Source organism: Pinus tabuliformis, chromosome 3_2, assembly GCF_031772625.1.
Source record: "Pinus tabuliformis cultivar Carrire ecotype Pingquan chromosome 3_2, CPIR1, whole genome shotgun sequence".
Taxonomy (NCBI): domain Eukaryota; kingdom Viridiplantae; phylum Streptophyta; class Pinopsida; order Pinales; family Pinaceae; genus Pinus; species Pinus tabuliformis.
Window position 1 is genome coordinate 22,963,845 of NC_142302.1, and position 17,833 is coordinate 22,981,677.

Sequence of the window (17,833 nt, forward strand, 5' to 3'; positions counted from 1 at the left end):
TCTTGATGGAGGCGTTTGATCAGATTGGACTGGGCTAATCTGGGTCGCTTTAGCAGTTGTCTTTTTTGTTGCGACCTTTTCTTTTGTTGCAAGGCTTGCGCCCTTTTGTTTTGGGGTAGTTAGGGGAGGATCAAGTTGATTTCTGCTTCTCGTGCTAACAGGAAATGCTTCCTGATCCTCTTCTTGTGGGAGGATGAAGTCCCACATTCCTTGTAGTTCTACGACCTCTTCCTCGTCGGTCTACCCTTCAGTGGTATTCTCTTCTTCTTCGTCTTCTTCAGATTCAACGTTTGAGACAACACTAGGTGGTCTTACCTCCATGGGAGGATTTCTTTTAAAAGTCCTAAAGGGCTTTTTCGAAGAAGTCTCTGCTACTTGTTTCTTAATATCAATCATCTCGTTTGACATGGCTTTCAACACTTTTTGTAATCGTTCCAAATCGAAAGGATCTTTTGTTTGCTTCTTCTTGGTGTCTTCTTTGAAAGAGATCTTCTTAGATTTGCGTTCTTCTATAGCGGATCTCTTTTCTAGGGCTACCACGCGTTTTTCCACTGCTAACACTTCTGTCAAGTTGTTGACTAAGGTGGTCTTGTTTGCCCTATCTACAAAGATAGCCAAGTTTGGAGGTAAAGCCGTGATGTACCATTCACATCTTACTTCCTCGCTGGGTTGTGAGGCAGCGGGGATTTTGTTGAGGATCTTATTGAACCGTAAGTTAAAATCTTTAATGGGTTCTCTAGCCTCAGCCTTAAGATTAGATAGGTCATTGATCAATGTCGCCGTGGATTTGTCATCACCAAACTTGGTGAGGAACTGACTTTGAAAAATGTCCCAGCTTGTGATGGATCCGGAAGGTAACGAAAAGTACCATGACCCGGCTGTTCCCTGCATTGTATAAGGGAAAAGCCGGACAACAACATCTTCGTTAGTGACTCCGTTGAGATTAACAGAAAGCATGAAATTATTGATATGTTCCTCGGCTAGCATTCCTGCTTCCGGATTGAATTTAGGCAGCCATTTCTCAGGATGGGCCAGTATAGGGCTCAGGGGTGGAGGCATTAAAACCGCCCCAGGATTGTTCCATGGAGACTGGGCCATCGTTGAGCTGCTAGTTAATGGAAGTGCAGAAGACGATCCCTGATGCTGAGAAGATGAAGATATTAAGATCTTTGATGTTTGAAGAGGAAGGTTTGTAGAAGATGGGTGAGTGAGTTGGAATGAAAGAGTGGGTGGTTGACTTCGCGGTGAGGGAGTTGATATGGACGAAGTGGATGAAGGAGTCTGACTGTCAGACTCTGGTGGTGTTTTCCTTGCTCTTTTCCTGGTAGGGAGAGGGAGTTCACTTGGTTGTATGCCAAATTTTTCACTCTTTGATCTGGTAAGGGAATGAGCAGGGTTGTACTGCGAAGTCACGCTGCTTTTAGATTTATCAGACTTATGGTTAAAAATAGAGAATCCCTGGAGTTTACGAATCAAAGTTCGAATTTCAGGGGGTTCAATGATAGATTGGTCTGATATATTCGAATATGTAGCAGCGGTAGATACTTGAGCGACTTCAAACTCTGGGTTTAACCGCGTTGGAGAAGTCGAGGGAGTTGATGAGGGTGTATTACTCTCAGAATGGTATTTAGATGTTGCTTTAGGTGCCATTCATAGTTCGTGCCCTCCTTCTAGCGCCAAAATAAGTTGAGGGCCCTGAAATCGGGTCAACAACAAGGGGGATACCCACCCGGTCGGGAACCTGGTTGGCGGCTCCGTGCCCGTTTGGTGTAGCGGGTCCGACTGGGGATAACGGGACCAGCTTCCCGTTCTAAGGGGGGTGTGTGTGTGTAGAGTTTGGTGATGTGTGTGTGTGTAGAATATGATAATGAAAATATGGAATTATTTCTAAGCTAATCTAGTTCTAAACTCTGAGACTAAATTTTATACTACTTTAATCTATCAAGAACAACACATCTAATCTACGCTAACCCGGGATAGAACTTTTTCCATTATGCGATCTAGAAAGATTTCACACAATAACTGGTAATGAAGATTATTCAGCTATTATGAGAATATAAATCAATTAAGATGAACCATCCTGCATAAAAAGTTAAGCAAAACGGTTGTGAACAGCATATCGCATAATCAGTTATTCATGTATTAAGCACAAATCAATGACTCTACCGTACAAAAGTGCCAAATGGTAGTCCACTCATTCATACGTTAACATATAAACAACATCAGTTGTATATTACTCTAAGAATGCAAGCAGAAACTCGTCAAGAGATAAAAGTACCATTTATGACTGACTTTATACTCACAGACCTGAAGCAATAATGATCTATTTCTACTTACTTCTAATGCCTACTAAGAGTACAGAAGTGCAACATCAGTAGCAGGTATTAAAATGCAAACATAAATAAATCTTGATCCGTCCATTCATCAAAAACCCCCTCCGAGGGTGCAAAAGTGCATGTTCTGAGGACAAGTTTTTTGACAAATTTCCGGACCCTTCTCCAATGCAACGAGAAGGGTTAAATACTACTAACCGGCTAATTTTAATTACACAAATTTAGGGAACGGCTTCAAATGACCGCCCTTTTACTAAAACAAATTTATTTCTAAAAACTGAATCTAATTTCTAACCATTTCTGTATCTGCTCCTTAGTGCTGTAAGCGATGCGCTGTTCGCCGTGAAAGAGTCGGCTACTTGTCCTTTCCTTTTGTTCAAGCTTGAAAATTAGAAATAACAAGAGCTGGCACCTCTTTCTAACAAACTAGAAGATATTTTTGAAAGTGTTCTTCTGGAGGAGTGTCTTCACGACGTGTATACTTAGTACAACTCAGATTTCTTTCGAACTGATTGTGCTGTTGCTATTTCGGTTTCCGGCCGTGCGAATGACTCAATGAGTTGGGGATTTTGTTGCCTGAACGATTTTCTCAATTGAAACTTGTTTCCATTCTTTGTTCCAGGCTTTTCTGAGACGTCTTTCCCCTTAAGCGTTTTTCTTTTTGCTTTACCCAATTTGGGACTCAGGATCTTTCATAAACGCTTTGCTTTTGTGCGCCTTTGACTCTGAGTCCTAGATAGCCTATTTCCATCAGCATTTTTTGAGTGATACTCTGGGATCCACGGTCCTGCTGTATGCGGTATCCATCTGCGAAGTCATGTCCTCTCTATTCTTCTAGTTCTGGCGCTTTTCCTTAGATGTTTCCTGCATATAGATTTATATCAGTTGCTGACTTATAGTTCACGTAAATGAAAAGAGACAGAAGAAAATATTGACATGAAAGCGATTAAGTTCTAATGAATGCATAATCATGTCACCCATTATGACTTGACTCTTCGAAAAACGCAACATAATCATCTTTGGATACACAGGCGTACAATCATTAATTTCCCGTAAGGTGTGCGCCTAATTTTAGGCTCACAGATCATGCCGAGGAATGCCTGCGACGAATGGCTTCCGCGATTTGCATCGCAGCATCGAAGATTGCGATGTAAATAAGTGGTATCGCAACAATTGATGGTCTCATTTGTCACACACCATAGATCGCAGGTCGCAGCTTTGCATGGTCGCAGATCGCATATCGCAATATCGCAAGGTTTTTCGCTTTGTCACTTTGTGCTGCTTATGCGACATTGCGACGTGCGACGTCGCGTATCGGCCGTCGGCGGCTCCTTAGGTTTTCCCCTTTTGAGCGCCTTTAATGCACGTGATGCGATGAGTTCTCGCATCGCTCCTCCTCAGTGTGTTTATGCGCTTTGGGAAAGCACTCCTTTTTCCTTTGCAACGCGATATAGCTCTTAGGGAGTTAATACAAAAGGTTTTTTCAAACAAAAATATTTTTTTGGATTTTTTGGTTAAGGGTCCCCCTTTGCTTGATGTTATTACTAATATCAAACAAAGAGGGGGGTTGTTGGTGACCACAACAGGGGGAGAGAGAGGGAGAGGAGGGGGAAGAAAAAGGAAGAGAGAGACATAGAGAAATGATAGTGGGGAGGAGAACAAGAGAGGAGGAGGTAGTGAGGAATAAAGAGAAAGATAGAGGAGGGAGATATATAAAGGCTTGGATGGAAAACACATAAATATTTAGAGGGGAGTTGTTGTCAAGGAGGAAGGGATAGATAAATAGAGGAAGAGGGAGGTAGGAGGGGAGATAAGGGGGGAGAGAGAGGGAATGAGTGGGAGAAAGAGAGAGAAGGAGAGAGGGAGGAAGATAGAAATAGAGATTGAGGTGGGTCATAAAGGGGGAGAGAGAGAGAGAGAGGGAAGGATGTAGGGAGGTAGAGATGGAGTTAGACGGGGGAGATGGAGGGAGAGAGAGGGGGGAGAAGAGAGATAGCTAAAGTGATGAGTGAGAGATAAAGAGGGAGAGAGGGAGTAAGTGAGAGGGGAAAGGGATAAGGAGAGAGAGGGAAAGAAGAGGTGTGAGGGAGAGAATGAGAGATAGCAAGAGACAAATCTGAAATGGAGTTGTTGTTAAGGAGGGATTGAGAGAATGATGGAGGGATAGAGAAAGAGATGAATAGGGAAAGAGGGGGTGGTAATTAGGGAGGAAGTGAGAGAAGGAGCGAGGGAGGGATTTAGAGCCAAAGCTAGAGTGGGGAGAGAGGGAGAGATAGAGGGAAGAAGAGAGAGAGATAGAGAGATATATAGGGGGGGAGAGAGAGATATGGATAGAGAGAGAGAGAGAATCGTGGGGAGAGAAGGAGAGAGACTGTGAGGAAGTGAGGGAGACAAAGAGAGAAGGAGAGATGGAGGGACATATAGACATATATGGATGAGAGAGAGAGAGAGATAAATTTGTATGGGGTTTGTTGTGAAGGATGGACTAAGGGAGTGAGGGAGGGAGGGAGAGTGAGGGAGAGAGGGAGAGGTGAAGAGATAAATTTGGATGGGGGTTGTTGTGAAGGAGGGGCTAATGGAATGATGAAGGGAGGGATATAGAGGAGGGGCAAAGAGCAGAAGAGTGAGAGATAGAGAGAGTTATGGTGGGTGAGAGAAGGAGAGAGGTGGAGGGAGTGAGAGAGATTCAAAGATATGGAGATAGGGAGGGAGATATAGATACAGATGGAGGGTAGAGAGAGAGAGAGAGGGAGATTAATGTGGATGAGAAGGAGAGAGATAGTGACGTCGTGAGGAAGAGAGATAGAGGAGAGAGGGAGTGAGGAAGAGAGATAGAGGAGAGAGGGAGGGAGATAGAGATATAGATGGGGGGAGAGAGAGATATAATTTTACATATGGAGATATAGAGAGAGAGAGAGAGAGAAGAGAGAGAGAGAGAGAGAGAGAGAGAGAGAGAGAGAGAGAGAGAGATGGGAAGAGGGAGACACCTCTATCTCCCACTCTCTCTCTCTCTCTCTCTCTCTCTCTCTCTCTCTCTCTCTCTCTTGCATGTTCACTCACTCTCTTCACATCTTTATCTCTCTTGCGCTCTCTCCTTCACTATTCCACTTTCCCCCACTCTCCCTCTCTCTCCTCTCTCTCCCTCTCTCCCTTCCCTACTATCTCCCATTTCCTTCTTCACCTCTCTCTCTTCCTCCCTTTCTCTCTTTACTCCCTCACTCTTTTCCTCTCTACCCCCCTCCCTTCCTGTATCACTCTCTTCCACCTCCCCCTCTCTCTTTCACTTCCTCTCTATATCCCTCCCTCCCTATCCCGTTCTCATTATCTCTCTCCTCCATACTATTTGTTCATCTCTCTCCCTATCTCCCCACCTATCACTCCCTCTCTCTCTCTTGCTTAGACACACACACACCCATCTCTACACCTCTCTCCACCTCTATTCTCTATCTACCTCATGTAATCCCTCCTTCACAACAACCCCTACAAAGCTTTGTCTCTCTCCTTCTCCCTCCTCTCTCTCTCTCTCTATCCCCTCTTCTCTATAATCATTCCTCTCCCCTTCTCTCTATTATGCACACTCCCTCAATCTCTCCCCCTCTCTCCATTTTTTTGGCTCTCTTCCTAACTCTCCACATCTCTCCCTTCCCTAATATCCCTTTTCCTTCCATATTTACCTCTTTATCTTCCCTCCTCTCTCTTTGTCCCTGGCTTCCTTTATCTCTCTCACTCCCTCCCCCCCCCCTCTTGCTCTCTATCTCTATTCCTCTCCCCCCCCCCCGCCTCCTTTCTATATATATTCCCCCCACTCTCCCCTCCTCTCTCTCACTTTTCTCTACACCTCTCTCTCCTCGCTCGTTATCCCCTATATTTCTCTCTTTTTATGTGTGTGAGTGTGTGTTTGCCCCTCTTTTCTTCACTCCCCATATCTCTCTTCCCCACATCTTGCACATCTCTCTCTCACCCCTACCCAACTCCATTCCCATTTCCTCTCTCTCAATCTCTCTCACCCTCCTCCCTCTCTCCCCCTATCTCTCTCCCTTCTTTCTCTCCCACCACACTTTTTATGTCTCTTGCATTCTCACTCAGTCTCTCCCCCTCTTCCTCTCTACACCTCTCCCCCAATATCCCTTTCGCTTTCTTCCTCACAATCCCCCATATTTCCCTCTTTACCTCTCTTTTTACTAACTCTTCCCTTATATCACCAACTCTCTCTCTCTCTCTCTCTCTTTCTTTCTCTCTCTCTCTCTATCTCTCTCTCTCTCTTTCTTTCTCTCTCTCTCTCTATCTCTCTCTCACACACACACACACACACATTCCCACTCTCTTACCTCTCTTCCTTCCCCACTTCCTCTATCCCATTGTGCCCTCCCTCTCACTCTCTATCCCTACCACTCACTCTCCCCTCCCTCCCTTTTGCTCTCTCTCTCTCTCTCTCTCTCTCTCTCTCTCTCTCTCTCTCTCTCTCTCTCTCTCTCTCACACACACACACACACACATTTCCACTCTCTTTCCCCCTCCCCCTCTTCCTATCTATCACCCACACACTCTCTCTCTCTCACCCTCATTCCTCTCCCTTCCTTTATTTATCTATCCCTTGCTACGTTATTCTCTCCTTCACAACAAGCCCCCCAACTCTATCTCTTTATGGCCCCCTCCTTGCCTCCCTGCTTCTCAAATATTATAGACATAAAAAAACTACATGCTTTGAGGAACATGTGTGCACTTTCAAAAGCATGCACACATTTTTGAAAATGTGCACATGATTTTACAAATGCACATGTGCTTTTGAGAACACACATGTGCTTTTCAAAGCGTGTGTGCACTTTTGAAAACATGAATGTGTTCCTAAAAAATCTAAGTTGGCAAGCATTCTTGGTGGTTCATATAGCACCAAAGCTATAGGATAGGGAACACATGTGTTAGGTAAAATTGACTTGGGGAAAGAGTCAAAGTTGACCAGGTCATTAGTAGGGGTTTTGTGACCATGGTTTTTTGGTTTCCCTTGTAATTTTCATGTGGATTGTATGTAATGGAGCCTTTAAAAGGCTAGGAAGACTTCATTATAATTGTGACCAAGGAGGTGAGTGGTGGAGACTCACTTGGGCGACTTGGCTAGGGTTTTGGCTAAGGGATCAAATGAAATCTTGTTAGTTGGGTTTTTCCCTAGAGTTGGGGTTTTCCTAGGGTAAATATTGTGTTTATTGTGTTTCATGTGTTTTGTTTCTATTAGTAATTTTAATGTTCCTCTCAGTAAAATTATATTTCTCTGGTTAAAATTTTCTACAATGTGTGATTTTTAATAATGTGACTTCATTCTTACATGAGTGCATTTGTGATTTACTCATTGCCACTTTTGAGGCCATCATCTTCATGAAAGTGCATATGTGTGTGTGTGTGTGTGTACACCTAGGAAAACAAAGTGGCATACTTCAACTTATTTGTGGTAATCTCTTTCCCAACATCATAATATTTATATTTGAAATTGGTTTACGTTATTTTATTGTTAAAATATTTTTGTTTGACAATCGAGTTGTCTTGCTATTGAAATAAATTTACCCGACAAGCGCCCAATTCGGCATCTTTCTAGCACATGTCTAAGACATTTTTGGACATCTTTTTCCCATTTTCATATCATCCCAACAACCTTTTTCCCATGTAAATAAAGTTTGGTCAAGGTAGAATTATTCTCTTAATATGCAATCCTAATGCTTATTCTTATGTGTTTATGAAGTTAATTACATTTCTATGCTAACTAATGGAATTTAGGATCCAAAGCTACAAAGATACCTTCAGACATAAGCAAGACACATGTGCTACAAATAACCATGTATAGATGCTACAAATACCTATTGATAGGTGTTGCAATTTCTAGTTTCCAGGTGTTGCGACTCCCAGTTGTTAGGTGTTGTAGCTCCTACTTGGTACGTGCTACAACATCATGTTGTCGGTTGCTATGAATTGTCATTCTAGCACAATGATGTGACTCATAGTTCCATTGCAATGTTGTTATTCCAAAATGTTGTGACTCTGAGTTGCTGACATTTGTGCTGCAAATCTAAGGTGTTGACACTCATGTTGTGAGTCCTTGTTGTTACAACTCACCTCAGTATCATTGTTTTAACTCACTTCAAAAGCCATTATTGTAACTCTCAATCAGTTAACCATTCAGGAAAGTTGTTGCAACTATAGTCAATTGGTACAACGCGTCATCTCAACCACATATTTTTCACCAATATATCACCTAGAATGATCAACCAACCAATCTCCCATTGTAGGAAAGTGATAAGATCAATTGGTTAATCCACCACGAAAGTGTGCCCCAACTATCACTTGTCACAAAGCTAATTGAATTGGCATTTCTATGATTTTCTATCTTATAAAAAAAATTATTGTAACTGGATGGAACAATAATATTTTCATGACTATCCATCAAATCCATAATTTGGTTCAACCATTTGAATAAGTAGAACAACAAGAGATGGACAATATAATTAATCAATCAGAATTTGAAATCTAGAACCTAAAAGACTTAGCTAGTATATAACTATAATTTAATTTATCCAATATAAGTTCAAGTTCCTTTCCAATTCAAATAGATGGTGTGTTGATTGGTTATTGTGTTGTTGTTCCTTTAACTAGTGCCTTGTCTAAGGATATAGGGTCCGTTCCATAACCAGAAACCTATAGTTTGATTTTCCTTTTTTATCTCCAGTAAATTCCTCTATTTACCATATTGTTGCAACTTTGATATCTAATTATGTTATTTACACAATGCTATAAAGGCTAATATTTAAATTGGTTAATTATATATTGTTGCAACTCTTGAACATATACAAAGTTTCAACTCTTACAATTCCAACACGTGATTTTCTTATTCTTGCAATTCATGTGAAAATATAGTTGTAGCTCACAATTTAGGCTAATGCTACAACTCACATTGCTAGGACTCTTTAATTAGCATTACAATACATTGTTTTGAAGGGTTAATTGATTACACTATTTTCATGTTTATTTTACGCTTTATCTTATTTTCTAGAAATCACAATTGTCCTTGTGGCATGATTCGTTATAGCACAACTTGGTTTGGATCTCTTACGACTTATGATTTTCTACAGATTGTTAGCTATTGCATTTCATGTGTGTTCGTGTTATAAAAATCAATATCATCTAAAACACTTTAAAAAGTCACCTTCTATTGCTAGTGTGTTTACTTTTCAACAAGCGTGTTTACTTTCCTACAAATGTGTTTAATTTCCTACAAAGTGTTCTCTTTACTTTCTTATACGAGTGGTTTTGATTTCTAAAATTGTATTCATGCATAATTAATTTAACAAACTAGCTCAAATGGATGTAGTTTATCTCCGAGAACAGATGTGATGATTACGGCCTTCTAATTGTGTTTCAATGAGGATCTAAGGGCATTTCATTATGAATAAGCAATGAGAAACCTTAAACATCCAAAAACCTAACACTAGGAGATGAAGCACAAAGGCTTATGGGCCGCGATGGGGTAAGTTGGAACGTCAACTTCCTCGTTGTAACTTTGACGTACAATATCCATTTGGCTTGCATGATAGCTCGTTGGAAAGGTCTATCCAAGGAGTACAATTTTTTATTGCTGACATTTTTTGTTGGTCTGTTCCCAAAAAAAATCATTTAGGGCCTCAAAAAAACTTTCGAAGTTTAGGACCTAAAAACTATCAAAAATAGAAAACTACCAAAATAGGAAAAATGTTTCATGAGCCAGTGGAATAGGTGGGTGGCCACTGACATCCTCGTGGATCAATTGTGTAATATTTCTTTTGGTGACTTCTGAAAGCATATCAATATATTTCCCTATGACTAATTTAAAATACTACAACTACCATTTGTACTACTATATATGGTGCATGATAGTTTGCAAGTTCCATATGAACCTCAGGTGAAAATTAAATGCACAAAGTTTTGGTTGTTTTTTTGAGGAATTAGAAAGGTAATTAAAAGCCAACCATTTTTGGATTCTTTGTTGCGGAGCTATCAATAGTACAATAATTATTTTATTAACTGATTTTTTCTTTTTATTGTTGCTTGCTTTAGTTGAGAGAGTTTCCTTTTCAGTAATTGATGCAATCATTTTTATAGCAACTTACTATAGATAGTGTTGTCACTTGCTGCAAAAAGTGTATTCAAGTTACCCAAAGCACAAAAGAGCAGAAAATTTTGCAGCCATCTTCCAAGCCACATGAGATCTTAAAGATAAATCAGACCCTCTCCATTGGATAGGGCTCAGAATAAGCTTTCTAACTGTATGTGGAAGTCCAAAAATGGACTTCTGTATTAGAAGTTAGAGCAGATTGAAGTTACCATTTAAAAGCCAGAAAACAAAGAGAAAACAACCAAGGGTAAGGTCTCGACTCATCACAAATCACAATCGAAGTTTTCTGAAAGAAACAGCAAGGGAGGGCAGTGAAAACCAACGATCACCAATTATCAGATATCGATGTTCTGGGAGCATATCGCAGATCACAAATCAAAGGATCAGGTAACATGGCATATCAGAGGTTCCAGTGATATCACATATCGGTGCATCACACATTAAGGCTCCGATATATCGTAGGTCATGTAGCGGAGCAAAAATAAATCAATGATCAATGATCGCCAATGTCGCAAATCGATGATCAGGGGTTTCAAAGTACAGTGCAATCAACAATCGGTGGCCAAGTCGTATCGCATGTCGGTGATGGGTGTTTTCAAAAGTGTCAACTCTAAAATGTTATGGTATCGCGAGTTGTGATACATTAGTGTTAAAGTGTCAGGGAGGGTTGATTATGATTAACAAAGAAATTCAACGCAAAACCAAGGGGTAGGCATGCCTTACGTGGCAGAATACTATTGGATCCGGAAAAGACACTGTGGTGCTAACGTCAGGATAACGTGGAAGTACAGAGGACACATGGCATGCAAATTTTCCATTTTCAAGGGTCCAAAGAGGCCATATCCTGTTGACACGTGTCACCACCCAAGAAGTGCCACGTGGCAGTGATCACGTCACATGGAAGATCGCAAATCGGCATTTGCAGGTTGAGGCATGTTTTTACATCAAGTTTAAAACCTCAATTGTGATCCATTGATAAAGGGGCTCTAACATAGGGCTGGCCCATAGTCACATAAAGAGAAATAACCAGGGGCTAAGCATGGAGGATGATTGACGATCAACGATCAACAGTTGTGGTGAGCAAAAAAAAGAAATCGTTGATTACGAACCTCCGATTGGGGACTTTGATAAGGGGACTAGCCCACGATCACATAAAGGGCCGAGGAAGCAAGGGTCGAGCACTAAAGAGCTATCGCAATCGGAGGTCACAAACATTTTGTGGCTCAAATATAAAAGTCCTGAATGGAAACCCCGATTTCGATCCGCCGAGAAAGGAGCTCAGATAAAAGGCACACAGTCGTGAAACTTAGGGAAACCTGGCGCAAAGAACTTATAAAGGGAAAAATGCCCTCGGACAAGAATCTAAAGGCTCTAGTGCCTTAGGTCTAAGCTCCAGGTCATAGCCCCCCGTTCATATGAGAAAAAAGGCAGAAAGTGGCTAAAACAAAGGGGGCCAAAGGAGATCGGGACTTCTTGTTCTGTAACATCTCTTAGCATAAAAGTCTTGATATAACGATGACCCGATAGTGTGTTACAGAGCTTTGAAGGCAGATGGGTCGGAAGCTGAGACATTGAATGAAAGCATGGTGTAGTGGTAAATCAATATGGGGACTCAGGAAGACTTAATGCTTCAGCATGGAGCTCCACTAAGTCATAAATGTAAAGGGCTACCCAGACAAACTTTGCTTCTGCCCTGTGACATGCAAACACAGTTGATCACTACCAACTCCAGAGAGTGGAGAAGTCAAAAATTTAAGGTGAAAGTGAGATGGACCGAACGAGCAGCAGGAAAGGCACATCATGGCAGAGACGTGGCCTGATCAAGGGCCTTCATAGGAACAAAAAGGGATACTTCCTCCATCATCTCTCTGTTTTCCTTTTCTTTTCATTATTTTGTAATTTCTGTTTATTTTCAAGAAAGGAATCAAATCCTTGGCAATCATTTGTGGCAGCAGAGTTATCGTAGACTGAGGTAGCTAGTCAATCAGACAACTGGCCCTTGGTTGAGATATTTTGTAAATGTTAATTCAAATCCCCCCCCCCCCCTTTTTGTATAAATAGCGGGGAGAAACAATTAATAGAGGATCCAGAATTTTGCACTTGCGGTGGTCCAATTTTTGTGATTCCACTTTGGTTCTAATTGCCTGTTTATGAGGGACTAGAAAGATACACTGTTGAATGTAAATGGACTGGTGAATGGGACTCCTTTTGAAGATTAATGAAACTCTTTGGTGATTCCAATCATGGCAATACACAATATGTTTTCCCCTTTGTAAATCTCATTTCATATGTGTTTTTTCTTTCTCTGAAATAATGTAATGAAGCTGCGGGTTTCACCCGTGTTCATGATTGTATATTTGTTACTAAGTAGCGACAATACCTGTGTTAGCTACATATTTACTTAAGTACCTGTAATGTGCACAATTTTCTTATGATTTTAGTGACAAATGTGCCCATGAGGTATATTCCATGAAACCTTCATTTGTGCTCCACTGTTTCTACCATTCCACCTCTTCAATCTTCCATACCTCTGCTAGAACATTGTTTCTTAGGATTCTGCCACAGCCATATGCATCGAATCCCCTCCTTTCTCTCCTCCTCTTCACCTTTACTACAACTACAATATTAAGTTGCATGTTGTTGTGTGTTGGACATGAGAACTGGACATTCCTCTTTGAGGTTGGCCTGATTGACCCCCTGAACATTTGGATCCATGTATTGGCTTGAGTTTACCTTCATGAAGGCCGATTGAACCAAGCCTCCCTTTTATTATCTTTTTAAACTACGTGACAATTGGAATGCAGCATAAATCCTCATACGACAAATCTTCCAAAGCACTCCTCACTTTAAGATGTCCTAGACACTGTTCTACAATCAACCCAAAGTTTGTCTCTAGGAGAATTTATATGTCTCTTGAAGCACTTGTGCTACGAGTGCCAGAAAAAGCAACAACAGATAGAATGTGTCTCTAATTTTTCATTCCCAAAGTTAGAGATCAGGGAGGTAGATTTACCAAAACCCCCCAAAAAATAATAGTGCATATTACTCTCAAGAGGAAAAAAGGGCACATTCAACCAAACTACTTGACTCCCACAACAAGTTCTCTTGTCAATATAAAAATTGAAATCTCTACCTAGGAGTTGAAAGTTGCACAAGCTTCATTCTCTACACCTATGGAAACTCTATTTCCTAAAGATCCAATCAATGAAAAGTTCCACTCTGAAGAGCTCATTTTTCTTGACTCCCCTAAATCACCTTCATAAGAAGAGAACAAGCCCCAAGAAGAGATAACCCATAATTTTAAGGAAGAGGCAACTACCTTAAGATTCCCTATCCTAAAGTCAGATTAGGAAACAAAAATGAAGAACATTCCTCACTTAGCTCTGCCAAAATTTCAAGATCTATCCAAGGAAGACATTGACACATTCCTCTTCAAATTTGATGTACTTTGTAGGAGTTATGATTACGTGACAGGTGCTCATAAGTTGAAATGATTTCCTACCACTCTCAAGAATGCTACATTACACTAGTTCATGAGTCTTGGCAAGGGAAACATATGCATTTAGAGTTAGATGAAGCATAAATTATTGGATAAGTACAAAGATTACTATAATTATAAATAAATATGGGAGGAATTCTTTAAGGTGACACAAAATGATGATGAAAGTCTTGAAGATTATCTATCTCATGCATAGGGATCTGAATATGTGAAACAAGTCTCCCCCCAAGTCACAACTCAACAGGTAGGTTAGTTGGTTATGTGGTATGGTTTTTTCAATGCAGGTCATGGGTTCAAATGGGTTATTGGTGCACCCAATTTAACCATTTCGTCGAATAGTTAGTCATTTTGTAGAGCCCGTAAAGTCATATTTTGTAGAATGTGTCTTTAATCTATCATTCTATAGAATGCTTAATTTTTGTAAGGTTTTATATAGTTCCATATGGTTTTTGGAGGTTTCTGGGCTCATTTTAAGACCAAATTGAATTCCGGAAGAAGCATGATGATTGGGTTTCATTGGTGAATAGTCCTAGAGGCATGAAAAGTCTTGATGGTGTCTTTTTTTATGATTAGAATCAATGTTATATGTTTTATAAGCTTATGAGTAGGTTGTATTTGATGTTGGGTATAAGATAAGAACAAGTTTCTAGAAGGGTTTTGTGTGACCAAATTGATGAATAGGTTGGAATAGAGTATGGATAGGTTGATGAAAATATTATAACAATAGTAGTATGATCAGCTTGAAGATGTATATTGATTGAAGAGCAAGTGGATCCAATTTGAAAGATTACGAAAAGTGCTCCACAAGAGGTTGAATAAGGAGGTGGGTGCCTCAATCAGGTTAAATCCTACAACAAGTCGAAGCTTGCTAATTTCTAAGGTTGGTGCCTCAATCAGGTTGTATCTTATACTGAGTAGCTACTTTCATATTTTCGAGGTTGGTGGCTCAATCGTGTTGTAGCCTACTGCAAGTTGTTGCTTGCATATTTTGGGGTTGGGTGCCTCCAATAGGCTAGTGCTTGCAAATCTATGTAATGAACTGAAGAAGAATTGGTAGTTTTCTCCCATAAGGGTTTCCATATAAAATATTGTTTCCTCTTATGTTAATTTGATGACTTCTTGATGTATTGGTGATGTAATGATGACTTCATGATGTATTGTTCTATTTATTGAAATGTTGAAAATAGTTATGATACATTGCTACATAATTGTTCATTGATAAAAAGTTGTGAAATGATAAATTTGTTGGCACATTGATTCACCACCCCTCCTCTAGGCCCTCTTAGTGTGATCTTTGGTGAAACAAGTGGGATTAGAGAAGGTGCCTTCAAGAATAGTTAACTACTGGGAGGTGGATCTAAGGAATCATGGCAACATGGATCTAGATGCAAATTTCATCATACTTTTGGAATTTGAGTTGGAAGAGTTCAAAAGGAAGTGTGAAATATTTACAAAGCAACTAGGAGAAACATAAAAGTAGCTAGAAGAAATGCACAGGTTACTAAGAGAAAGGGATGATATGGTTGTCCTTCTCAAAAAGGAAAAAGATATGGCAAGACAGTCAACAAAGGAAATTCGGGAAAGTGTTTAGACCAAAATAAGTAGCAAGAAACAATCATCTAAGTACCACACATTCCTTTATGGTTATTGTTATTTATGTCACACATTTGGTCATAAGGCAACTAACTGTGGTTATGAAAACAACTTGTCTAGAAGTATGTTTGGTAAAAATGGAAAAGACTATTTTCAAAATCATATCGAATGTTTTATATGCCATAACTTTGGACATAAGGCAAGTACTGTAAAATCTTATAGCCATCAATAATAAATATTTACTTAAATGATATTTTATATAAATATGTTTGACAAGCATTCTAAAATAAAAGATAAAAATCACATTATTATAAATTTTAACATATACATCTATATACATATTATTGGTTGTGTTTTGCTCATTAAATTAATACAAAAATAATTGTAAATACTTTTTTATATAATTTCTATTTTTTTTATAATATTTAACTATAAGACACTTCCTCTACCTTATAAGTTTAATTATACATTCTTAATTACATTTAAAAAACTACATCATATAACCTTTAAAAATTACTTTAAGTAACTTTTGGAAATGCGTGAAGAGTGAAAGGATACACAAAAATTTGAAATCTAGGCAAACATAAGCCAAGGATGCCCCATCTCTAGCTTAAGCTAGTTTAAGGAGTATCATTTAACTCTTAACGGATTTTTTCAGCTTATACTAATTTGAGGAGTAACATTTAACTCAAACGATTTTTTTTGTCTTTTCATTTGGAACTTGGAATCACAAAATATGTGTAAATTTAATTTCATCTTCTAACTCAAAAAAAAAAAACATGTGCTTTTAGGTTAATTTTTACAAATCAATGAGACTTGGATTGCTTCTATCTAATTTCCACCTTGCAAGGGGAATAGTTATCGGGCCCGCGACGCAACAATTAATGCATAAGAACTATATAGGTAAATTGTTAAATAATTCCACCGTAAGGCGTTCCCTTTGAAATGAACTCCCCTCTTTGCCGACGTGTCATCCTTGTACACCATACGATTAGATGTTAGACGATTAAGAAAAACACAGCGTTCGATCAAGAAAAAGTAGTAACTCCCCTCTTTGCCGATGTGTCATCCTTGTACACCATACGATTAGATGTTAGACGGTTCGATCAAGAAAAGGTAGTTACGAATATTGGTCGATGGCCATGTTCATAGTCTCTGCAGCAATGGCTTCAATCATCGTGCAACTTCCTAGAGGTAATTCTACAGTGCCCCCAACCCATTATATTTTATTTGCAGTTTTTTTTTTTCCGTCGAGACTCCCAGCAATTTTCCGACTGACGACGAGATGATGGAAGAAGGGTCCCCTGCTGGGAAGTGGAGAAAAACGATGCCCAGAGACCTCTCATAGACGGACTTGGATGCTGTTCGTGAGATCCTGGAGAGCCTAGTGAGTCGGCAGCGGAGGTTTGTTGTGGATCTGCTGGATTCCATGGAGCGGAAAGAGGAAATCCACGAGCGGATTCGTCAAGAAAAGGAGGAAAAGTGGCGAGCGGAGGAAAGAGCGGAGCGGTGTTTATTTAATAACGCAATGATTGTTTTAGCCAAGAAGCTCGTCGATGGTGACTTAGTGTTTTGCGATCGCGACCCAGGGTTTTGTGGCGCTGACGAATTTAAACCCAAACCAACCACTGGGGGTTCTGACCAGACTGATCATGACGGTGGCGTAATTGTTCCCAATTTTGGCGGTGGTGGCGGAGGGCCAAAGAAAAGGTCAAAGAATTGGAAGCGAGCGGAGGTTCTGCGGTTAATTAAGTTTAGGGCTGAGATGGAGTCGAGATTTGCCAAGTCCGCTCGGCGGGCGGCGCTATGGGAAGAGCTTGCCGAGCTTTTGGGGGCGGAGGGTATTAAGTGCGATGGGAAGTAGTGCAGAGAAAAATTGGACAAGCTCATGGAAAAGTTCAAATATGTGAGCGATGGTAATATTTACTTCACCAATCCACCTCTAAGTGTCGAAAAATCCAAACAATATGGTCTCGGGGTGAGATTTAACATTATAGCTCAGAGTAATGTATGTTCATGATGTTGCCATCACAGTGAAACAATTTTTGTTTGATTGTAGATTGAAATATGATAGGAGCCAAGTAAAATAGTTGAGTTCCTTTCTGACCTTTTAACCAAAACATTATTTATTTTTGTTCATATCACGAGAGTGAAAGCAATTTAAGGTAACTTATGTTATGTTCAAATAATTAGGATTAGTTAAAGTAATTTGTATAATTCATAATTTATATTGTTTACAGCATTGCCATTGCAATGAGAAATTTCCATTGCACT

The 17,833-nt window shown here is 39.9% G+C and overlaps 1 pseudogene; it reads left to right on the plus strand.

Moving 5' to 3' along the window:
• Positions 1-17,579, plus strand: part of LOC149179616 (uncharacterized) — a 38,687-nt pseudogene extending 21,108 nt beyond the window's left edge.
• The last annotated feature ends 254 nt before the right edge of the window (positions 17,580-17,833 follow it).